Below are 27,825 nucleotides of genomic sequence, written 5' to 3'. Positions count from 1 at the left end.
CTTCATATAACCTTCACATGCGAAAGCAAACTCGGATTGTGCTAGTCTGTAACGTCCCGTACCCAAGACCGTTGCCGGAGTCGAACACGAGGTGTTAACGGACTTAATTCATTACTTAAACAGCTCATACAATTCATTTTAAAATTTCCAGACAAGCTGGCTAACTGCATCACAGTCGCTTTAAAAATCATATATAGAGTTCCGAAACTCGAAATATAATTCCGTAAATTTTTCCTGAAACTAGACTCATATATCTATCTACTAATGTTTTTCTAGAATTTTTGGTTGGGCCAATTAGTACATTTTATTAGTTAAAGTCTCCCCTATTTCAGGGTTCGACTACTCTGACCTCTGTGTATTACGAATCAGATATCTCCATGTACAGAGCTTCAATGACTATGTCATTTGTTTATAATAAAACTAGACTCAATAAGGAATCTCTACATATAAAGCATGACTTCTAATTACCTTTTTACAATTTATGGTGAATTTTCAAAGTCAGAACAGGGAATCCAGAAATCGCTCTGGCCCTGTTTCACAAAAATTTAAACATCTCATAAAATATAACTCATATACCTGTTTTGTTCCATCCATATGAAAATAGACTCATAATTCTTCAATTCCATATATTATTCATCATCTAATTGTATATTTAATATTTTTAGTGGTTTTTCAAACTCACGTCACTGCTGCTGACTGAATCTATTTTATGGTAAATTTTACCTATTTCATGGTTTCCATGGATTAGCTAGCAATTTAGCATACATAACACCAAATATGATCATGATTAGCCATTCCAATGGCTAATCATTACCAAGCATTTCCACACCACTCAATAACCATATCATAAGACCATATATACGAAATGATTATAATGCTATACATGCCATACTCAAAATATACAAGCCATTATGCCAAGATGGTATACGGATAGTGTGAGCGAGCCTCCGACCGTTCCCGATTTCCGAGCTGGCTTGTCAAAACTACAAGGAATGAAAAGGAGGGAGTAAGCTTAAATGCTTAATAAGTTCACATGCAAATAGCAAGTAACATAACCATATAAGCAAACATAAAACATCATTTGCATAATCATCACCAAGACATTCATATCACATTTTCATTTATCATCTTACCATATTGTTGTTATATCGATTTTTCAACCCGAGGGTTAAGTACATACCTGTTCAAAGTACCCATTTCACAACACTTACCAATACGTCCCTTTCATCTTGAGTATTCCTCCATTTCAGTAGAACTTTACCCGTTGAACACATCGGAATATAATTCGGATACATGGAAAGTTTGCACATAAGTGCCACATATGTAGCCAAGCTACCATGTAACCCGCCCATAAGCGAACTCGGACTCAACTCAACGAGCTCGGGCGTTCGCATCCATAAGTGAACTCGGACTCAACTCAACGAGCTCGGATGCCTAGTTACATCTCACGAACTCGGACTCAACTCAACGAGTTCGGATGCTCGCATCCATAAGTGAACTCGGACTCAACTCAACGAGTTCGGATGCCCAAATATCCCAGTGACATGTCACTTGTATCCTAATCTATTCCTAAGGTTAAAACGGGATTTTTTCCTCGATTTCACATCTTTGCCGTCTTCCACAGAATATCGAAATCGATACTTCGGTGATAGTTCATACTCATCAAGTAATTCACATAATTACATATTATTCAACAATAACCACAAAGCATAATATTTCATGATAATATCGAAATCGATACTTCGGTGATAGTTCATACTCATCAAGTAATTCACATAATTACATATTATTCAACAATAACCACAAAGCATAATATTTCATGATAATAATCGGCATCATATCATATAAACAACATTAAATTGCTTAAAATGACAATTATGTTACTACATTTACACATGAACTTACCTCGTATGCGAAAACGGCTACTTTTACCATTTCGTCCACAACTTGGTATTTTCCCCATTTTAGCCCAAATTTAAGTTTTCCTTGCTCTATCATTTAAAATATAGTCTAATTAGGACTCACATTATTCAAATTGACCCAAAATCATATTTTAGAAAAATTACAATTTTGCCCCTAAACTTTTGCATATTTACACTTTTGCCCCAAAGCTCGTAAATTAAACTTCAGCCTATTTTCTTATGTTTTATGACATGCTGATCATTTTTCCCTTCTATGGCAACATCAAATTCTCACTCTAACATGTACTTATGACTATTAGGTATTTTTACCGATTAAGCCCTTTTGCTAGTTTTCGCTTAAAACTGAGTAGCAGAGGTTGTCTAACATAATTTAAAACCTCATATTCTATCATAAAACACCAAAATACACAAATTTCACCTATGGGAATTTTTCCAAATATGAACCTAGGTTGAATTATTGCTAGTATAAGCTTAATCGAGCTAACGGGACTCAAAAAACGTAAAAATCATTAAAAACGAGGCTAGAACGGACTTACAATCGAGCTTGGAAGCTTGAAAAACCCTAGCCATGGTTTCTCCTTGCTATATTCGGCCATGGGGTTGAATATGAGCAAAATTGGCTTTTAATTTTGTATTTTAATTCATTTTACCCCTAAATGATCAAAATGCCCTTACTACTAAACTTTCCAAAAATTCCATCCATGTCCAATTTTTGTCCAAGACTTAGAAATTGGTAAAATTGCTATTTAAGACCTCCTAATTAATATTTCAAAACAATTTCATACTAGAAACTTCTAGAATGCAAGTTTTACAAATTATTCGATTTAGTCCCTAATTTCAATTTAAGCACTTTATGCATAAAATTTCTTCACGAAATTTTCACACAATCATGCAATCATATCATAGACCTTAAAATAATCATAAAATAATTATTTCTATCTCAGATTTTATGGTCACGAAACCACTATTTCGACTAGGCCCAAAATCAGGATATTACATAATCCTCCGGTGACGGGTATGAATTGTCGTGAAGAAAACTGCCTCTGGACCAATAACAGAGTATAACCAAGTCCTTCCCATAATCTGAGTAGTGGCACCCAATCTCGGTTTCCCACCTTGTATAACAGAACCGAAGGGCGTATCCACGGGGCTCTCCAAGTTACGTCTTCAGCGCGAAGATTCTAAAAAACTGAAACCCAATACTGTTCAGTAACCTCCTTTGGTCATTCTTTCTCGAGATAAGCTTCTAACGGGGCGAATGTTTTTAAAAACATATGGAACGGTGTGCGCTCTACTTTCCAGAAGTGGCTCAAAATCCAAACATTGAGCAACTGCGCACATCTAATAAATTGTCATTCCCTTTTCCTTCGACAACTACTCAGGGATCTGAAGGTCTCGGCTAGGATAGTCGGGACAGGGTTGATTCCTTGTTTTAACATTTCAAAAAAATCAACTACTGCGACTTCAAGATGTCCGAGAACTTTCGGGAAGATGATCAAACCGTAAATGGCCAAAACGAATAGATTTACCTTTTTCAACATGTCGGGATGGTTCAGAACCAAATCTTGTAGAGAAGACCATGGAATACAAATGGTTTCATTCTTCTTCTTTATCTGTTTTTCGGCCCACGCGTCAGTCATGTCTGTCAATCTCACTAACTTTTTCTTGAAGGTCATTGGCTTAGGTTCTTTCACATATATCTTATAGGGTTGTACATTATCGACACGAAGCAAAGTAGCGTATTCTTCTATAGTCGGGGTCATATCTTCCTGATTGAAAGTAAAACATTGGTAGGCCGGATCCCAAAGTTTGATCATGGCTTGAATCAAACGCTCTCTATGTTAATAGTGATCAGGTGGGCTATATGTCCGTACCTCTCAGTGAAGATACCCCTAATGTCCGAGTCCCATTGATTCCAAACCCGAACCAAATCTTCAAGGTTATTCTGGAAAACATTCACAATTATGTGCTCGGGCAGATTGGTAATACATCCCTCCATTAGACTATCCCTTTTTTCTTTCTGAGTTTTTAGAGACCAGTCCCGAACCACGGCATTCTTCTCGGTTGTTTGTATAATTGACTCTTCCATTAGAAACTCGTTTTTTGGCAACTGATCTCTAGTCAACACCTTCTTAATATGATGCATATAATGCATGATAAAAAATAAGGCAAAGACAAACAACCTTGATTAGTAATTAAATACAGGCAGAAACACATGGAAAATTTAACAAATCGAACTACTCGATCTGGTTTATTAAACAGACCCAATCCCCTTGTATAGATAGTGAAAATGCAAAAGGTAAGAGGCGTTCCTCCCGTGCACTTATTTTGGTGACTACTAAACGGACGGAGGTTCGGCATGGCTCTAATTAGGTGGCTCATATGGTTCACTATATGCGGTTTCGGTTCTAGATAGGTATTCGAATTGTCCATACTGTCATCTACTAAGATTAGTACGAAGCCTCGGTCGTAGCCCATCATAGGCTCATGAGTTCAATTCGAGGGATTACATTTACTTATGCCTATGCGGAGGGACAAGTTAACTCACGAAAGCATAAGTCGTATGTAACCTGGAAGTATTCACTAGCCTGTGCAGAGGGACGAGTTAACTCACGAAGGCATAGTGTTTACTTCCACTTAAACGGACGAACCCGGGTAGAGAGCTCATGTTATGCAAAAATGCAAGTGCACAGTGTGTGGGGAGAAACTCACAAACCTTTACGTTTGATTTAAAAACTAAACCAAAACTAAAACCATAAAAACTTAAAGCTGAAAAACAACCGGATAAAACAAGTTAGAAGAATATATACAACACGATGCAAATGCATGACTTTTCAAAAACACAATTTTGGGATCACGACTACATATCAATTTGAACAAGAGATTTTGAAAATTTTGACAACACGCGTTAATTCGACTCGACTCTCAAAAATGCGTCCCCAGTGGAGTCGCCAGCTGTAGTGACGTAAATTTTTTTTTGTTTTCGGTTGCTAATTGAGGTGATTTATTGAAAATTTAAAAACCGACTTTCGATTTTATTAAAAAAGGGAGTTGCCACTGATCTTTTTCTAGGTGTGATCAGACACCTTATAAATATTCTTTTTAGAAAAAAATTTATTTTTTTGGGTAAAAAGAAGGCCGGGTTTAGGTCTACGTTAAAATTCAGAGAAAAATAGGGTTCGGGAGTCGGTTACGCACGAGGAAGGTATTAGCACCCCCGTGATGCCCAAAATTGATATCTTTATTAAACTCGCGTTGTCTTGATTTTCAAAAGTACGAATTCAATTTAACATTTAATCGTGATCCACTTGAAAAATGAGAATTTTTAGTTTTCGATTTTTTAGAAGGGTATTCCGTCTTTAACACGAGCCGACGAATTTCACCCAACATAGCGATGAAATCGATGCTGAATGTTAAATTGGTTCATTGCCTTATTTATTGAAATTAGTAAAAAACATGAATAAAAATCTTTAAAATAGTGAACAACCAAATGATATAAAATGGGCGAGGAACAAAAAATAAAAGTTAGAATTACATCGAAGTACATAATAAATACGACAATAATATTAAAAAAAATAATGCATGCGATATATTAAACGTAATAATAGCATCAAACACGAAATAAGAACAATGAATATATATACATAATAATGATATTAAGAGTACGTACGTAAAATATATATATACATATATATATAGTAATAGTGTTAGAAATATACTATATATAGTGTTTGAAGTATATACATAAGATAGTAAAAATATATAACTAGTAATGTTAAAATATATACATAATAATATTAAAATAAATGATAATAGTGAAAATAATAGGTATAATAATAAATATAATGATGTATGAAAATAATACTATATATAAAAGTATATATATACTCATATAATAAAATGTATGAATAATGTGATACTAAAAATATATACATAAGGTACATAAAAATATAATATTAAAAATATATATATACATGATATATATATGAAATATGCACATAATAGTTATAAAAATATATATATTAAATTCGGAATAGGTAAATAATAATAAAAAGGGTAAGAATATATCGAAGCCTCAATGTTATGGGTTACTGAAATTAATCTCTTTTCTCCACGGGCTGTTGAAATGGGCCTTTGTTGGTGATCTTCACCGGATCAGATTGCCGCAAATAGAGTCGGGTTGACCCGACCATTTTAAAATTTAATATTTTTATTATTATTGTTGTTTTTTTAGACCAATTTTTGCTTAGCCCAATTAAAAATAAAATCTACATAAAAGATACAAAATCCAAATTACTTCAACCCAACACAAACCAACCCCAGCCCACTAACTTAATAATCCAAGCCCAACACAGACTAACCCACTAACTCAATATTTCAAACCCAACACAAACTACCCCATCTCACTAACTTAACATTTCACCAAACACAAATTAACCCACAACAAACAAGTTCCAGCAGCAAACAAAGAAAATCCAAACTTCAAGCTGCCGATCCTCCCTCTCCTTCTACTGTGCGCGTCACCAGCAGCCACCATATGCACCGCATGAAATCAGACAAAGGGCGGTTGTAGGTTCAGATATTTCAATGCTTTTGGGATCTAGAAAATATGGTTTTCAAACGCATTAGAAAAAGGGCAAGCACCCATCTTTGCGCGTTGTCAACTACCAGACACGAGGATGGTATGGCGGGCGGTGAAGGAGCTCAAACGGTTGGAAAAGAAAGGGGAAGGAGAGAGTGCTGCAATCATGTTCTGTTTTTTCTCCTCTTTTTTTCGAAAAAAATAACCCCCCTTTTTTGGTATGGTTTTTTCTTTTTTATTTCTACCCTTTTGCTTGTTTCCCATGCTATTTGCAGGTAGTTGGTGAAGAAGGAGTAGCCACCCATGCTGTTGGCCTGAAAATCTGGGGAGTGGGTGCCCCAAATCACGTAATCTGTCAGAAGGACCAAATCACAAATGCAGCAAAACTTCCAAGGCTAAAGTGTAATTTTTAAAAAATTTAAGGTCAAATTGTAATTTAAGGACAGTTTAGGGGTTGAATTGAAGTTTAAATAAAGTCTAGGGGTCAAAATGAAATTTAAAAAAAGTTTAGGGGTTAAAATGTAATTTACAAAAAGTTTAGGGGTCAAAATATAATTTTTTTTATTTTTCAAAATTTATTTATTTATTTTTTTTGAAAATTTGAAAATTAAACAACAAACTCTAGTCGGACAAAAATTTAGTGCTTACAAGATGGATGATGATAACAAAGGAGAGGCAAGAAAGAGAATTACAGCCAAAATGTCCATTTCTTTATGGGAAAAAAGTTGGAGCGGTAGTTATTGAAAAAAAAGGGGTTATAATGTCCATTTACTCTTGTGGTATGTTCTTTTTGTTATAGATCCATGATCTACCAAATGGGTTAATGCTAAAATCGATGGCAACTCAATTTGAGAATTTGGTCAAGAGTGAATGTCAAAAACTTTACAACAAAAGGGAAAAAAAAAAAGCAAACAAAAGAGAGAGGTGTAATTACTGATTAATAAAAGTGTGAAATACACATACGAGTCTCTTACTAATTTTGATATTCGAATCATAAGAGAATTTTATGCAAAAAAGTAGAGGAGACATAGAGGATAGACAACTCATCTGATTACGAACAAATTTTAATGATTAGTTAATCATGGTAGTACAAATTTTCGATGAAGAAAATCTCGAATATATGAACGAAACTCGAACAGAAAAAAAAATAGGACAAGGCTCCAAGGCATGTATCAAGTCGCTATCTTTAAAGTTATCTTTGCCCCCACCTATTTTCGGTGTGCAAATGAGTTCCAAGCAAGTTAACATCAAGGATACAATGAAGCCAATGACTATTTGCGTTTTGCACTGACGAGAATAGTCCATTAAGCACTAAGCAATATATAACAAGAAACTCAATTTCTACCAAGAATTTCTGCAGTAACTCTTTATAGAACAATCTAATAATATTAGAAAATGAGGAAGGATAGAGAGAACTTTTAAAACTTGTTGATGTGATTTCTAAATAAAATCTCATTCCTATTTATAGGAATTTTCATGTCTTTTCATAGAGGTGTTTTAATGAATGAATAAATAATAATTCATTTAATTTTATAACTATTCAAGTAATATTGTTTGAATAATTATGATTTTTTTTCAAAAATCAAATGATATAACTTTTGACCAATGACCTAAAGATTTATTTTTTGATTAATTACACCCATTCATTTATAGTTATTGGAATACTATAAATATTGAAAATGTTCCAACAATCTCCCCCAATTTTAAAAATATTTTAGATTTTGATATTCTTAAAAATCAATTTGCATAAATGAATGTGTCTTAGATTGAACCTTCATTTAGTGAAAATATGTAATGACCCGAATTTTATCGATATTGAAAAAATGTAATTTCGGATCTCTGTTTATGAAAAATGGATTCGTAAATATTTATTAAAAATATTTACGAAGTAAAATGAGTGGTTAATTAGAGTTTAATTTGTAATAACCCGAATTTTACGGTTATCGAAAAAGTGTATTTTCAAGTCTATGTTACTAAAAAAATGGATCCGTAAATATTTATCAAAAATATTTAAAAGTTAATTGAGTGGTTAATTAGAGTTTAATTAAGTGAATTTAGCTTAATTAATGATAATTGGATAAAATGATTAAATTGAATAAAGTGTAAAAGTTTAATTATAGATTAAAAGAAAATAAAAAGTACCAAAATAGAAATTATGCCATTTAGCATAAGTGAGGCGGCATATAAAGTAAAAATCTAAGATTTTTACTTAGATTTTAATTATAATATATATATTTATTAGTAATAAATGATATTAAATTAATTTATTATAATTATAGTATAAGATATTTATATGATAAATAAATTAGTATAAAGACAAATGTATAGTAAATAAAATATACAAGTGTATGGATAAAAATACATACATTTGTAATACATGTATTAGATATTAAATAAATATTTATTATTTTATAAAGATATTTATTAATTAAATAATTATATTATAAGATTTTATATGATAAATATATTAAATAATGCCAAATGTATGGTTATAAATAAATATAAATGTGCTAATAATATACACATGAATAAATAAATAATACTTATTATTTAAGTATAAATACATATGTGTATATATATATATAAAAGGGGGAAATAAAGAAAAAAAAAAGGATAGAATGAAGAAACAAAGCAAACGAAACAGAGAGCAGGGGAAGGAAAGAAAGAAAAAGAGAAAAGAAAGAAGAAAAAGGGAAAATTGAAGGTGTGAAGCTTGGAAGTTTAATAGGTAAGTTAAATTAGCCCTTTTTACTTAATTTTGATGTTTTAGAAGCTTTGGAATAAGATTTTGATGAAACTAAGTTGATATTTTGAAAGTTATTAGATTTCTAGATAATGTTCATGTTGAGTAAAATGATGAAATAAGGGTTAAATTGATAGAAATTCAAGTTAGAAATGAAATAAGGATTGAATTGTAAAGTAATTCATAAGTTTATGTTGAAGGGCTAATTTGAGGAAATTTCGAAACTGGTTAAATAAGCTGAAAATTTAATAGTTAAATTTGAGTTGGGATGGAACTTGAATAGAAATAGAGTATGAATTAAGTTAGTGAAGTGAATGAATTAGTTAGGACCTAATTGTGAAAATGTTTGGAATTAAAGTCTAGTACTGAAATTATGATTTCCAAAAGTTGTAAAGTAGTTTAAAGTGATAGAATAAAGTGTTAATTTAGAAAAATCAGCTCAATTGATAGGCTAATTGAGTAGGGACGAAATTGTTATTTATTAAAGCTTAAGGGAAAAATAGTAATAAACAGCTTGCACTAAAACAATATTGGACAGCAGTAGTAGACTAAATTTGAAAAATCACCATAAATTGTAGAAATAGAATTAGAAGATGAACAAAGTATGAAATTAAAGCTTATTGAGACTAGTTTCTTATAGAAGAAACAGTGTAAGCAATAGATTTGTAAATCATGAGATATAATAAATTTTGTGAGATAATATCAGAATGGATTCGGGTTCCCCTGTTCTGACTTTGAAAAATCATCAAAATTTGGATAAAAATAATTATGGGCTTAAATTTATATGTTTAGAATTATGAATGAGCCTATTTTCAAGAGAAATAAACAGTAATATCATTCGAATTCTGTATGAGGATATACTTAATTTTTAGTGAAGAAGGGTTGAAATTGTCAGACAGCAGAAAAGGGGTAACTTTAAAGAACAGACTGTACTTATTGGCTAAACCAAAAATTCTGAAAATTTTATGGTAAGAAGATATATTAGTCTAGTTTCAGGGAAAATTAGAGGATCTTAATTTGGAGTTTTATAGCTCCAGATATAAATAATTTAGTGACTATGCCACAGATGGACAGCTTAAATATCCATAAAAGTAAATAATAAAAAATTATAGATAATGTTCCTTACAAGTGTATTATATACATTAAGAATGATGAATGGAGAGGAGGAGGAGGAAAAATATATATGAATATTCAGTTAGCATGGCTAATTTGCATATTTTAAGCTCATGTACTAAGTTGAATAAAAGTAAAACTTTAGGGGCAATTTTGTAAAAATATCAAAAATGACTAAATTGAAGGGAATGAATTGTTTTATTATCTAAATTAATAAATTGAATGAAATTATCAATTTAAGATTGGGTGAAATTTGAGAAAATGGTAAATTACCAATATGCCCCTAAAACTTGGTATTTCTGCAATTTAGTCAGGTAGGTTCGTATATCCTGAATGAGCATGTAAATATGACAATTTAAGTATTGTATCGTATTTTATATGATATTTTGAATTGAATATATGAAAAGGATGTTACATGAAACATGAAAATGAATACTAAATAATATAAATTAATTGAAATTATTCTGAAAATCTCGGTAATGCCTCGTATCCTATCCCGGTCTCAGGTACAGGTATGGGGTATTACAAAATTTGTGACATGCCCTTGAGCTTCTAGAAGCGGCCACACATCTACTCACATAGGTAGATCCCATCAAGAGTGCTCACGTAATTATAATACTCTAACATATTTATGTTATGGGTCCATTAAGAATACATTACTCATCCTACCCTTATCATTACGAGTACCTAGCACTTTAATCTTAGGATGGATATTTATAGTGCTAACACTCACATACTAATGATGTACTTTGTTTATTTGAACTCAAGATTTGACGTTATACCAAGCGTTAAGTCGAGTTTCGATCATGGTGACTTTGCTTAATGGGCTTAAGTCCCATCCCTTTTGAAGTATTTTTTACTATATCTCTAGCAAGACTTTTTGTCAAAGGATCTGCCAAATTTTCACTTAACCTTACATAATTAATAGTGATCACTTCATCAGAGATTAATTGTCAGACATAGCTATGTCTTAATCCAATGTGTCTAGACTTGTAACACCCCAAACCTGGCCTAGACGTTATGGTCGAATCTAGCGATGTCACATGGAATGGGGTTTGAAATAGAGATTGACAAGTTAAAACCATTCTAGTTAAGTAGCTTTATTTCATTCAGAGAAACGTGAACTGGTTGATTTTCCTTAAAACATATCTTTTAAGCAGAAGCTTTTGAAACCAATTATTTTACAAAATCGAAAATCTTAGTTTTTAGTAAAATCGTGTTTTGTTGAGTTGTAAAAAAACCCATAAAAACAGTATAAAATCCCAAATTTAAACCAAACGGTTCAAAGTCCCAACATTACAATAATAAATACCAAAAAATAATATAAAAACAAAAGCTGCAATAAAGCAGTTCAATAGTGGTGGTCACCGTCGAGCCTTCCGCTACGCCGATCCGCCTAAGTCTGAGGATTACCTGTACAGATTAAACGAAAAAAAGGGATGAGTTTTCGCAAACTCAGTGTGTAATCTCCACAGAAAACATACATACAGATACACATCAGGAAATAATCAATTGCAATCTGGGGCTTGAGCCCATTACAAATTCAGTTTGGGCCTTGGGCCATTCGGATACAGTCTCAGATATAATTTAGGGCCTTGGCAATATGCAATAGCAGGAAATCAGAATCCTACCCACCAGCCTCTATCCACTATCTCCGTCCATCCCTACACACCGTGTGGGGATTAAATCAACCCACCCATCCCTACACACCATACTGTACCGAAATTTGACACATAATCAGAAATTTACAGCAGAACTGCCAGATAACAGGCTTAATAGCCTTTGAGACACTTCCTCCAAATAAAAATAACCCACCTCGATGCAATGCAACATACAAAAGATGGCATGCTATTATGCAGTTACAGTACATACATTCAAATATCATAATTCATACTCGATATGGAAATTAGACAAATAGATCACTCATATAGGGGTCTAAGTATGGCTTACTGACCCTTCAGTAGGTCCATAGTCGGCTTGGGCGACCCATGCAACATTTGACAACTTTTTAGAGAAATGGGCTTACATGCCCATGTGGCCTGCCCGTGTGGACCAAACGGCCCAAATTGGCCTTAGCTACGTGACCCATTTTTAATGTAACCCATGCTAGCAAAATATTCATATACGTTTTCAGTATTTACTAATATGTTCCTTCAAAGCTGTCTACTTGAGTCATTGTTACTAAATTATTTATATCTTGAGCTACAAAATTCCAAATTAAGATACGCTTGATGTTTTTGAAACTAGACCCAAATACCTTTCTACCATAAAATTTTCAAAATTTATAGTTTATCAAATAAGTTTAGTAAAATCTTCAAATTTACCCCGATTCTACTGTTTGACAACTTCAACCTTTCCTTACTAAAAATTATTTATCTCTTAGTACGGAATTTTGATGATGTTTCCATTTGTTTCTCTTGAAAATAAACTCATTAATAATTTAAAAATATAAATTTAAGCCCCTAATTATTTTTTACAATTTTTTATGATTTTCCAAAGTCAGAACAGGGGAGCCCGAAACCATTCTAACCTTGTCTCACAAAATTCATTATATCTCATAACTTAAAATTTCATTGCTTACACTGTTTCTTCCATGAAAAACTAGACTCAATAAAATTTAATTTCATATTTTATTCAACCTCTAACTCAATTTTCACTATTTTTGATGATTTTTCAAAGTTAGACTACTGCTATTGTCCAAAATTATTTTAGTACAGAATGTTGATTTCCAAGTTTATAACACCCTTATTTCCTTTCTCTACAAATTTTTGCATCATTTTCTCTTAATTCTCTTATTTCTCGACAACAAGAAATTTTAGCTTTTCACCGAATCCCATTTTCTGCATTTTGGGTACACACCTATATTGTTTTCGCTGCTTCTGCAATCCCGAGATCACTAAAAACCTATAATCAACAATCCCAACTTTAGAATCGGTCTTAAACTAAGATTAAACCGTATTCACGTACCAAAAGGTCTAAGCTTGTCTGCTCATCACTTACCTTCTAACTTCGCACAATTCCACCACTACTCAACACGAGAGTGATAGCAATCGAAACGATTCACTACTGTAAAAATAATCATTCCTCATTAACGAAGAGTTCAAGAAAGCTAAGAACAAATTCAAAGCTAAAACCACTCGCCCAAACAACACAAGAAAACGCATACCTTATACGCTTACCAAACGATCACCACTTCCAGTCAAATCGACGAACATTAAATCCAGCCTCACGATCGACTCCTAAACAGTCAACAAAGCACCACTTAATCCCTTATCCAGAGTAACATTCGAATTTAATAAAATGGAAACTTACCGTACAACACAATTGCACGCTTGCACAAAGGGGAAAAGATGAAGAAATACAACGAAAATGGGAGGGAAATTCGGCAGCAAGGATTTATTATTTAGAAAAAAGAGGAAAACCTAAAATTGAATGTAGGGGAGAAGAGAGAAAACGTCATAAAGGTGGAAAAGAGTCCGAAATTTGAAAAAAAAAACTAAACAAAAAGATAATGCCTAAAAATCAGGTAACTCATCTCTTTAATTCTCTCCTTAACCTCCCACAACAACTCCACCACTCGAAATTTCAATTTGACTAGGACTCTACCACGCCACACAACTAAGCAACAAAAATAATTCCCTTGCTCGCGCAGGGACTTGAACTCCAGACCTCACACATACACCCAAAACACTTAACCACTGAAGTAGATACATATTTGTGTCATATTTTTAAAAAAATAAAAATATACATTTTTGGGGTGTTACAAGACTTTCCATTATATACTTGGTTATATGTCTTTGCTAGAGGAGCCTCACTATCACAACAGATAGAAATAGGTGAAATTGGCTTAGGCCATAAAGGTACATTATAAAGCAAATTTCTTAACCATTTTGCTTCTTTAGATGCAGCGGCTAATGCAATAAATTCTGCTGCCATGGTGGAATCAATAATACATGTTTGTTTCTTGGAACCCCAAGAAATGGCTCCTCCACTAAGAATGGAGACTCATCCACTAGTAGATACATGATCTTCCAAACTTGTAATCCAACTAGTATCCGAATACCCTTCTAAAACTGGAGGATATCCATTATAACACAATCCATAGTTAATAGTTTTTTTAAGTACCTAAGTACTCTATTCAAAGCTTTCCAATGCAAACTACTTGGATAACTTGTGTACCTATTCAATTTCCCAACAGTATATGCAATATCTAATATTGTACAAGTCATTATGTACATAAGACAACCAATTAGACTTGCATATTTCAATTGATCAATTTTCCTACCATCATTAGATACTAATTTTATTTGAGGATCCATGGGTGTAGATGTTGGTATACACTTGAAAAGATCAAACTTTTTAAGCACATTTTCAATGTAATGTGATTGTGATAAAGCTATAGGGTTTCATTCCGGGTTATTTTAATCCAAAGAATAACATCTGCTACACCTATATCCTTCATAGCAAAGTTGTTTGACAAGAATTTCTTTGTGTTTTCTATTTGTTCCAAATCTGTGCCAAAAATGAGCAAGTCATCTAAATATAAGCAAATTATGACACTTTTTCCATTTTCAAATTTGCTATATATGCACTTATCAGATTCATTTATTTCATAGCCATTAGCTAAAACAACCTTGTCAAGCTTTTGGTGCCATTGTTTTGGTGCTTGTTTTAGCCCATATATAGATTTAACAAGCTTACATACCTTTTGCTCCTGTCCTGAAACAACAAATCATTCTGGTTGTTCTATGTACCCTTCCTCTTCCAATTCATCATTTAAAAATGTAGTTTTAACATCCATTTGGTGAACAACCAAATTATATATAGAGGTAAGTGATATTAAAAGTCTAATTGTAGCAACTCTTGCTACTGGAGCATAGGTATTAAAGTAATCAATACCTTGTTTTTGTGTAAAACCTTTGGTTACCAACCTTACTTTAAATTTATCAATGGTTCCATCGACCTTCATTTTCTTTTTGAAGATCCATTTGCAACCTATTAGTTTGGAACCCAGTGGAAGATCAACTAAGATCCAAGTTTGATTTTCCATTATTGAATTCATCTCATCATTTATTGCTTCTTTCTAAAAAGCAGAGTCTTGAGGTTTCATTGTCTCTTCAAATGTAATAGGATCAGATTTCTTATTATAACAATAAGGTATCTCATTGCATATACTTTCACATTTTCCGTCTATAAGAAACATAATGAAATCTGGCCCAAAATCTTTGACCTTTTTAATCCTTTTACTTCTTCTTAATTCTTGACAAGATTCATCATTATTATCAATTTTTTCCAATGGAATCTCATTCTCATTTGAAGAATAAATCAATTGCTATGGTTGTAATTGTCTTGAAATAAAATTAAATCTATTTTCATCAAAATAGCATCTCTTGATTCAATAATAGTATTAATTGAAAGTAAATCATTTGATTCAATTACCATGAACCTATATGCCTTGCTATTATGTGCATATCCTAAAAATATGCATTCAATTCCTCTTTCACCTAACTTTTTACGTTTAGGTGTTGGAATTTTAACAATAGCTCTAAAGCCCCAAACCTTCAAATAATTAAGGTTTGGTTTCCTTTTCTTCCATTGTTCATAGGGAGTTATTTTAGTTTTCTTATTAAGAACTCTATTCAATATATGACAAGCTGTTAGAACAGCTTTTCCCCAAAAACCTTGTCCAATACCTGAATATAGTATCATTGAATTTACCATTTCAGTCAAGACTTTATTTTTCCTTTCAGTTACATGGTTTTGTTGTGGTGTGTAAGGGGCTGAAACTTGATGGACAATTCCAGTGGATTCAAAATAACTTGGATTATAGTATTCTCCACATCTATCCGATCTTAAGCACTTAATAAATGATTCACACTGAAGATCAACATCAGATTTATAAACTTTAAATTTATCAAGCAATTTTGTTTTCCTTTTAACCTTAGGGAAAGGGTTTCTTGTAATTTTAGTCAACATGTACGTATTGCATTTTTCAATATTATTATTAAAAATAGGAATTAAATCTAACTTATGCTAGAAAAAGAGAAAAATAAATATTCATTTGTTTCTATATACTTTTATAATTGTGTATTTATTTTTATAAAATCTTTTTTATTTTTATAAAAAAAATAAACTTTTAAATATTTTTATTTTTAAACTTTAATCTTTAATTTTAAGAATCAAGACTAAATTGATAGTTAGTATAAAGTAGAGGTCTAAATTTTTCGAACTCTTTAGAATTAAGAGTAAATTGATAGAATTTTTAAACATTGGAGGGCTAAATTTGTTATTATGTCCATCAAAAAATATCATGCCAACATTCCATTACTGATTTAACGAAGGAGTGACCAGACTATTAAATTTTGAAAATGTCGGTGACTAAGTAGAACTTTTTAAATCTGAGTAATCAAAACAGAAACATGCTAATAGTTGAGCGACTATTAATATAATTTATCCTACTATTTAATAGAAAATTATTAATTTTTATTTGAATTTAAGTAAGAAAAATATATAACTAACGTAATTGTGTCATATTACCATCGATAGATAGAATTTAATGAATTGATTTTTGTTTGTGTTTGTCTGTTTATTTATTTTTTGATATTAAGAGTAGAATGTGGGGTGTGCCCTGTATTCTTTTCCCAGTTAAACCCTACTATTTTTTTTTCTAGTTAAACTCTGATTAGTCTAGGGATATTTTCAGTATGAATAGAGCTCTAACTTTACTCTATTTAAAGAGGCCATTATATTCCTAATTTTATGTGCCAATTAGTAAGGGATTTTCTTTTGGAGGCGACAAGATGTAGCCACGGATGAGTTTAAGTGAGAGTTTTTTGTGGTAATTATGGAGAGTATTCTATATCCCTTTTATGATTACCCTGTGAGGTTTAGGGTTTTATTTACTGGTTTGCTCTTTGAGATTTTGAGCTTTGTATTCAACGTTTTGGATAATGTACATATTGTACATTTAATTTATTTTCTTCATATTGCATTCTCGTTTATTTACTCTGAAAAGTTAAAGCCTCATTTGCCCGTGATTTTTTTTCCTCTTTAAAGATTTTTCATGTAAAATATTTGTATTCATTCTTTTCTACTTTTAGTTATTTATTATTTATACGAGTCTAGTATAAAAGATGAGATGAGAGTTAACTGATCAATTCAAGTCAAATTATAATTCAGATTTTGTTGGTTTGAATTTGTGTTCATCTGTGTGGAAATCCTAAAATGAATATAAATAAATATAAATCAAACACGTTCTGTTTTTAGGTGGATTTGAAAATAAGACGTCTGTTATTAAAATTTCAGAATTCTAAAACGTGGAACCTCGTCTTCCGCCTACGTTGTAGGGACTTTTTCTAAAAGAAGAAACGGTGTCCTATATTTTTTCAACCATCGATATGAGGATATAATTTTCTAAAAGGGCTCAAAAGTCAGAATACATAGAAAAAGTTGGTTAAAAAAAAAGTTAAATGTACTTGCATCAAACATATATCTATATTAAAGACTCAAATTTAAATAACATAAACTTCAGCATCATACATTGTTTATCATATTTTCGAACATATGGAAATGTCAGCTTCTAAAGAGGCTCAAAATACTGTTGGCAGAAAAACCTAAAATACATGGAAATGTTTAAAAACTTAAACATATCTTCGTAGAATATATACTCATATTTGATATTATCACCTGAATCTTAATAGTTGAGCATCTTACGAAAACGCACGTATCATGGTGGTGTGCAAGCGCTTGCGAGCCGTAGACTAGGACAGCCCCTTACTGGAGCTGGACCCGCCCGCTCCAGATCTTCAACAGATTTCGTCAGTAAAAAAATGAGGAGTGAAATGATAGCAACTAGCTTGACAAAAAGCAACGAAGCCTTCATTGTGGAATTAGCTACGGTATTTTTGTAGGGTTGAGTTGAGTGTCGAAAAAAGAAGGCAACAGGGTCTCCTTTATATACAAGTTTTGAAGGATTTTACCACACAATTTCTCATGAAATATCTTCTTGTTCTTTCTGTTTTCCCCTCAATTTTCTTTTCATTTGATACTTTTATATCATAGCTTGGATCAAATAAACGTATTCAATAGAATAGTCCGTTGATATGGTAAAAGAATAAGGGACTCTTTTTTGTTGCTAAAATATTATTATATGTTTTAACACCGCAAAGTAATGGGATAAGTAAATTTTTGTCTCAAGTGAAATGTTAATTTATGTTAACAGTTTACTCAGGTATAAATTAAGAAGTAACAGATTATTTGATGTTCTAAGAATAAAATTTTATTCTAGGGTAATTTTATTTTTTTCTTATTAAAACTAGAAAATTATTTATAATAAGATTTGAACTTAAAATATTGTATTTATTTTATCTTTTTAACTTTATCATTTCAACCGAAATTATTTATTATTATATCTATTTTTTAATTTGTTAGGTACAATTTTCACTAACATCATAAGTGTGACAATACATATTTAAGTTTTTAACTAAATTGTATCACACATCAATCAATCTCAACTCAATTGTGAAATTACTAAAATATTATTAATTTTATAAAATAAACTATATTTTTTTTTCTATATTTTTATATAAACGTTAAAAATCATACATAGAATTTAAATCTCATTAAAACATCATATATCTTCATTACTTCTTTTTAATATTCCAACCAAAATCACATTTAACTTTTATATATTTTATCTATAATTTTATTACATGAATTTTTCATTTGTATAATCATAATCTAATTATTACTTAATCAACGTCAATTTAGGCACATGTGGTAGGTTTGGAAAAAAAAACTACCCTAGACAGAATAAATTATTTCACACTGCAATTCAAACTTAATTATTTCTATAACTTAAATTGCAAGCTAAGATATAATTAACAAAAAATAAAATAAAATTGGAAGCTAAGATTTTTCTTGGGTTAAAAGGCTATAAATAGTTTCACATTAAAGGCATCTCTTGATTTTTTAGGTAACTTTGAAGGCATCTGTAATTTCTACGTTTTAGGAGGAATTAATTACACATCTATTTTAGCGGAGACCGCGATTTAGAAAACGACAGTCAGCTTTGGTCAAGAAAAATTATAGGTTAGATTTCAAGATTAATTACGAAAAATAAATAATATACATATATATTGAATTTTTTAAATAAATATATATTGAAATTTATAGAATGTAAATTAATGCATGTATATATTGAATTTTATAGAATGTAAATTAATGCATGTATATATTGAATTTTTTAAATAAATATATATTGAAATTTATAGAATGTAAATTAATGCAAGTATATAAATATAGGCTAAATTTGATTAAAAAAAGTCCGTTTTAAAAAATAAATTAAGTTTTTGGGTCGATTTCTAAGATATTTAAGGAAATAGACCAAGAGAGAAATTAAAAATGCGTCCTAAAATGCATGTTTTCTGACATTTTAGTAATTTTCTCTTTTGGTTATGTCGAAATTTTTTAAAAAAACTTGACTTCTATTTTAAAATGAAGACGGAGTCGCCATCAATTATTTTTATTAAGTGTGATTGGATCACCTCAAAACTTAATTATTTTAATAAAATGTTAAGATTAATCAAAGAGAATGTCTACTGAATACATCAGAGCTTCAAAAACAACAAATGGCATTACAGCTTAAGAATTTCTTAAAGACAAACTTCTTCATGGTGTAGAGTACTGAGTGTCATACACCTATGGGGCCCTATGCATGCATAATATCGCAACTTGAACTGCTACCCTAACGCCTTCGTGGATTGGTCCCTTCAAGCATACCAACTTATAATCAGAACCCACAATCACAAATAGTGGCTCATAAGTTCAAATAAACTTAGTGAATTTTAACCCAAGTTACCTTTGAACATTTATTGTTGAATTCCTCAACTTGTAGATTCCGAACTTCTTTCAAATCTTTGGCAAATATTTTTCTAACATCCGGTGCATACATATACACTACTTTTCACACTTGATCACCATAACCAGAACTTACTTATTAGACACATTACAGACTTCACCTTCAAGGTGGATCTCATTCTTTCTTCAGAAAACACACACATTTCTTGGAAAAGTATTCACATAGAGTTTACATTTGACGGATCGTCATTTAGACAGATGCTGAACTGTTCGCATAGGATGATGTACTCACATATATTACTCTTGGCAGATACTTATAGTAACTGATTTTTTTTTTAAAATAAGCCTCATACGGATCCTACCTTTGACGGATTCTCATATTTAATTTGGTAGTTATCAGGTTACTAGCCATATCATATTTTAGATTGAACCAAACCAAAACTTATTCTGATGGATGAAACATTCTAAGTTATCTTAAGGAATCCCAGACAATCATGTTCCATAACATGAGGACGCCCAAATAGGCGGATAGCTTCGATTTCATATAACTTCTATTCATGACATGAAAACACTTAGATTTGGCGGATAACATAGACTTTGAATACCTTGCTTACGTAGCATAGACACTCTCAATTCTGGCGTACATTTAAACCACCAATCACTACGGATATGCTAAGTTCTCTATATTGGCGTATTATTATAGCGATTTCTCTCTTCAAAAATGTTGTTGATAACTCTTTTAAAGAATGATCTCCAAGCCTATTCAGTTTTCACCACAAAATTAACCAAACAAAGATATTTCAAACTTACTCGGATCTTTATCATATAGCCAGTTAATGAAGAAGTCACAAATTTTATCCAAATCTTGTTACAAAGGTGGTTAACTAGACTTTGCCACGACACAGAGACTTCATAGAATATGCCACAAAGGCTTTGCAAAATACGACACAAAGGCTTCATTTGGTTTGTTACTAAGGCACCACATAACTGTCATGTTTGGCGATATGAATTTGCCTAAACTCAGCATCGCTTGAGGTTTGCCCATCATCAACCTTGGGACACACAGAGATCCTAGTAGACAAATGCAGCTCATCCGCCATTTCCAAAATATACCATGGTTGTAGTCTTTTCACACATATATCTTCCATACCAAATTTCGTGTTTACTGTTGTAGAAGCCCAAATTGCCCGGGCTCGATTATATCAAAACCCAACCAAACCTCTAAACCCACTAAAACCCTTAACCCATGACCCATTTACATCTACCCAAACCCATTACAAAACCCAAATATTAAACCCAATTCAAAAGCCCATTAAGCCCTCCCCCCCCCAAAAAAAAACCTAACCAAAAAAAAAAGAAAAAACCTAACCCAAAAGAAAAAGAAAAACCTAACCCCCCCAAAAAAAACCAAGAAACCCTAGCCACCTAACCACTTTCCCACTTGCCCCATTTTTCCTCCCATTTTTGATATCCATTGTCTACCACCACCACCTACAAAATAGAAAAAGAAATAATAGAAAATCATGTAAAAGATGGCTATAAAAAGCCATTCAAAAATCATGTAAGGGGGGGAGATTTTATAAAGATTGAAAAAAAAACACAAAAATCCCTTCAAATTTTGAACACAAAAGAAACATCAATAAAAAGGTTGCATCTTTTTCTTTTTTCCTCTTCTTTCGAATCTTTTTTTTTCTTTTTTTTGTGTTGTTTTTTTTTCTTTCTTTATATATACATATATTGTTAAAAAAATTTTACCTTTTCCGGCCACCGTAGGCGGTGGCCGGCGGTGGCCGACGACGGGCGGCGACCGATGATCGACCGGTGACCGGCCCCCTTGGCCGGATTTCCTTTCCCCCTCCCTTCTCTCTTCTTTCCCCCTTCTTTTTTTTAGGTATTTTATATATATTATGTATATATTTTTAATGCCATTAGTTATATATTTCTTATGTATATATTCTTAAATACTATTATATACATATATATTTTTTAAATACCATATTGTGTATATATTATTATTACAAATTATTACTATTGCTAGTATTATTATAACTATTATTATATTAGTGTATATTTTATGTACATATGTATATATATATTTTTGCACATATCATTATTTTATATTATTGTTGTAAATTTTTTATGTATATATTTTTTATGTACGTTTCCTAATATTTTCTTTTATTGTAGATATTATTATTATTACATACTTTTATTATATGCATATATATATATATGTATTTTTATGTACATATTATTATTTTATATTATTATTACCAAATATATTATTTTTCCTATTTTATTATTAGTACATGATTTGTTTTTATTTTGTAAATATCATTATTATTGTTATTCTAATATTCTAGTATTCCATGTTAATATTTTTCATTAATGATATCATTTTTTGCGTCTTTTATCTATTTTTAATTTCTCACTTTAGGAATATTTTTTCTCATGTTTTAATTAATTTCAAAAATAAGGCAATGTACCGATTTAATATTAAGCCATCGATTTCATCGCTATGTTGGGTGAAATTCGTCGGCTTGTGTTAAAAAACGGGACACCCTTTCTAAAAAAATCGAAAACTAAAAATTCTCATTTTTCAACCGGATCACGATTAAATATTATATTGAACTCGTATTTTTGAAAATCAAGTTAACACATGTTTATGAGATACCAATTTTGGGCGTCGCGAGGGTGCTAATACCTTCCTCGCGCGTAACTGACTCCCGAACCCCAATTTTTCTCTGGACTTTCACGTAGACCTAAATTTGGCCTTCTTTTTGTTTTAAAATAATTTTATTAGGTGTCCGATCACACCTATAAAAAAGGATCGGTGGCGACTCCCTTTGTTAATAAAATCGAAAGTTGGTTTTCAAATGTTTAATAAATCGCCACAATTAGCGACCAAGCGAAACTAACTAAAATTTTTTTTACGTCGCTACAGCTGGCGACTCCACTGGGGACCTCCATTTTGAGAGTCGAGTTGAATTAAACGCGTGTTGTCAAAATTTTCAAATTTCCGTGTTCAAATTAATATTTAATCATGATCCTTAAGTTTTGTTTTCGAAAAATCATACATACGTATCTCCTAATTTGTTTTATCTTTCGTTTTAGTTTTGTAGTTTTAAAATAAATGGAAGGATTGCAAGTTTCTCCCACACACCGTGCACTTGCATTTTGCATAACATAAGCTCTCTACCCGGGCTCTGTCCGTTTAAGGGAAAGTAAACGCTATGCCTTCGTGAGTTAACTCGTCCCTCCGTACAGGCTAGTGAATACTTTCGGGTTACATATGACTTATACTTTCGTGAGTTAACTTGTCCCTCCGCATAGGCATAAGTAAATGTAATCCCTCGAATTGAACTCGTGAGCCTGTGATGGGTTATGACCGAGGCTTCGTGCTAATCTTAGCAGATGATAGTACGAGCAATTCGAGTACCTGTCTAGAACCAAAACCGCATATAGTGAACCATACGAGCCACCCAACTAGAGCCATGCCGAACCTCCGCTCGTTTAGTAGTCACCGAAATAAGTACACGGGAAAAGCACATCTTACCTTCTATTTCTTTTACATTTGTGCTTTCTAAGCAAGGGAATCGAGTCCACTGGACCAAGTAGCTTAATTTGTTAGATTTTCCACAGTTTTTCTCTGTTTATATGTGTTGCGCTAACCAAGGTCGTTTGTCTGTATTTTTATCATGCATCGAAGGCATCTTGTTAGGAAGGTGTTGATTAGAGATTGGTTGCCAAAAACGGGTTTCTAATGGAGGAGCCAATTATATGAGTGACCGAAACATTGTGTAATACTCCTTTGATTAAGGAAATGCCTAAATAGGGGCTATCTTGAAATTAACACCAAATTTTTGCATATTCATTCATGACTGACATTCATTTGACATTCATGCATTCATTCATGCATTCATTCATACATTGCATATCCGATACTCGGTCAATGAAGATAAAATATATAATTCGCAGTTGTAATACCACAAGACTGGAACCACGTCATCCGTATAAAACGCGCCGACAAGCTAGAGTAATAGAGGCTGAATTCAGTGAGAGAATTGAAAGGATGGAAAGGGCTCAAAAGGAATTATAAGAGCAACTGGCCAAATCGCAACAAGAAACGAGAGACCTAATGGTGAGATCTCGAGAGGAATCACTCGAGCAAAGAGATCAGATGGCCAAAATGATGGAGATGATGACAACTTTGGTCAAAGGAAAAGGACCCGTGCAGAACCCCGATGTTATGGAACCTCAGTCAAGAATTCACCACGATCAGGATCCACTCTATCCCCCGGGATTCACTCCACCACTCGCATATACAACACAAAGAGGGTATACTTAAGGGGAACCCACAGTCTTGGAACAACGACCTATGCCACCTGCTCCACCACTAATCTGGGGCAAGGAATATTCGTGTTGAACCTAGGGGCAAGCCCTGCTGATCCACTAGTTCCAGATCTGGACAACCCAGCAGAGGTAGCCAAGTTGAAATTGGATAATCATGATGCAAAATATAGAAGTCTAGAGGAAAGACTTAAAGCAATAGAAGGCACTGAAGTCTTCTCCGCACTAGGTGCCAAAGAACTCAATTTGGTACCTGATCTAATCTTGCCTCCGAAATTCAAGGCGCCTGATTTTGAAAAGTATGATGGGACAAGGTGCCCAAAAGCACATCTCATCATGTTCTGTCGAAAAATGACTGGTTATGTGAACAAGGATAAGCTACTTATACATTGCTTTTAAGATAGTCTAACAGGGTCAGCTCTTCGGTGGTACAACCAACTCAGTAGAGAAAAGATTCGATCCTGGAAGGACTTGGCGTCAGCATTTTGCGAGCAGTACAAGCATGTGTCGGATATGGTGCCAGACCGGATGACTTTGCAAATGATGGAGAAAAAGCCATCAGAAACCTTCAGACAGTATGTGTAGAGATGGAGAGAAGTCTCGGCCCAAGTGGAACCCCCACTAACAAAAATGGAGATAACTGTTCTCTTTATCAACATCTTAAATACGCCATTTTATGACAAATTAGTGGGAAGTGCCACGAAAGAGTTTGCGGATATTGTAATATCTTGTGAGCTCATTGAGAATGCCGTCAAGAGCGGTAGAATGGAAGGTCAAGAAAGTTCAAGAAGGGCAGCGCCCACGAAGAAGAAAGAACCAGAAGCCCACATGGTGAGAATGGGAAGCCGTTATGCCCCTAACCCATATCCAAACCAACCCCGACCTCGAAATTATCCACCTCCGAATTTCTATTACCCTCCTCAAACCCCTTACTACCAAACACCGCCTCCTTACTCTTCTCACCCCGTTTGCGCCACAAGTAACTCAAGACCAACCGCCACATTCCCATAAAATACAATACCCGTCCAAGGTCAACCCAAAAACGAGCAGAGGCCAGCAAAACCCAATTCTGAGAGACCATAATTTACCCCTATTCCTATGTCATATGGGGAACTGTACCCAAAATGTTTGGAGAAGCAATTGATATCCCCGCATTATATGGTACCATTGAGGCCCCCATACCCGAAATGGTACGACCCAAACGCTAGTTGTGCATACCATGCGGGAAACCAGGGGCACTCTACGGAAAACTGCCTGGCCTTCAAAAGGAGAGTTCAAGGACTTATCGATGCGGGTATTCTGCGATTTGATGGCACTGGCGGTACATTCGGGAACCCATTCCCAAACCACGCCGAAAGGAATGTGAGCGCAGTAGGAGAGGAGGACAAACGACAAAGTAGAAGACGGGTTTCTGAAATAAGAACACCTCTGTAGAAAATCTTGGAGGTGCTAGTTGAAAAGGGTTCACTTTGTCATCTTAACAGAGTATTCGAGGGAAGGAATACAAAAGATCCAAGTTTTTGCGAATTCCATAGTATTGAGGGGCACGACATTCAATCCTGCAAAGAGTTCAGGAGACTACTGCAAAATATGATGGACAATAAGGAGATTGGGATTTTTTATAAAGGCGAAAAGGCCAAAGAGAAAGAAGTATGTACCTCCGACAATCAATCTCAGGTTGCCCGTATAGCGCCGACAGACCGTTAATAATTTATTATGACGCGAAGAAGGAACCAGTGAAACCAAAAGTGATAATCGAGGTACCATCTCCTTTCCCCTATAAGGACAATAAAGCAGTACCATGAAAATATGACGTTAATATCGTCACACCTGAAGATGAAAAACCCAAAGCCATGGCTGGAAGCGTTGGGGAAGTAGGTCATTTCACTCGTAGCGGAAGATGTTATTCAAAAGAGGTCGAATCAGTAAAGAACAGTGACTTGAAACAAAAAGGAAAAGCACCGATGCATGTGACCGAAGAGGAGCATGAAACTGTGCCTGAACAAGAAGCTAAAAAGCCTGTGGACGAGGAGGAAGCACAGGAATTCTTAAAATTTATCAAGCACAATGAGTACAACGTGGTAGAACAATTGAGTAAGCAGTCAGCGCGAATCTCGGTATTATCTTTGCTGTTGAATTCAGAGCCACACCGGAACGCTCTGCTGAAAGTGTTAAATCAAGCTTATGTGGCAAACAATGTATCCGTTGAAAAACTAGATAGGTGGGTGAACAAACTGAATGCTGATAATTTCATTTCTTTTAATGATGATGAAATACCGCCCAATGGTAGAGGCTCAGTGAAAGCATTGCATATCACAACCCGTTGTAAGGGCTATATAATACCGAATGTGCTCATCGACAATGGATCGGCACTCAATGTCATGCCTTTAGCCACACTTTTCAAGATTCCGATGGATTTGTCCTATCTAAGGCATTGCCATTCTACAGTAAGGGCATTCGATGGAACAAGACGAGAAGTTATGAGAAAAATTGAGATCCCTTTAGAAGTGGGTCCCTACATATACGATGTTGAGTTTCAAGTCATGGACATTACACCATTATACAATTGTCTCTTGGGAAGACCTTGGATTCATTTTGCTGGAGCGGTCCCATCATCCCTTCATCAAAAGGTGAAATTCATCATGGATGGCTATTTGGTCACTTTCGAGGGAGAAGAAGACATTGTAGCATCTATTTCTGCCGACGCACCATATATTGAAGTGAGTAAAGATGCTATGGAATGTTCCTTCTGATCTCTTGAATTTGTCAATGCCACATTTGTCGCTGAGGGAAACAGAATTCCCGAGCCAAAACTGTCGAGAAATACCAAGATGGGTGTCAAGTTGACTGTAGGAAAAGGAGCCCGAGCAAGAAAAGGTTTGGGAAGGTACCTGCAAGGAATAGTCAGGGCCCTAAAGCCAATGCACCACAAGGCCCGATACGGTTTGGGGTTCCAGTCGGACATGCGTCAAAGAAGAAAACAGTGGAAGAAGGATCAGGAGAGAAGGATCGCAAGAACTTTGGGCCGAGAAATAGAATGAGAGCCCATAACGTACCCTCCTTTGTCAAAAACATTTACATCTGCAGGAATAATATACCCCAGACAAGATAATATACAAAGCACGCTGTTATTAATTGAAAGGGGTCTTCAGAATGTCAGTATAAATGTCATTGACAAAGAAGCTAACGCAAGTAAAGACGTCTCAAGGATATACCCTTGTCCCCCGGGTTTCATGTTGAACAATTGGACTGCCGAG

This window comes from Gossypium hirsutum, chromosome A05, assembly GCF_007990345.1.
Source record: "Gossypium hirsutum isolate 1008001.06 chromosome A05, Gossypium_hirsutum_v2.1, whole genome shotgun sequence".
Taxonomy (NCBI): Eukaryota; Viridiplantae; Streptophyta; class Magnoliopsida; order Malvales; family Malvaceae; genus Gossypium; species Gossypium hirsutum.
This window is presented reverse-complemented; position numbering follows the sequence as displayed.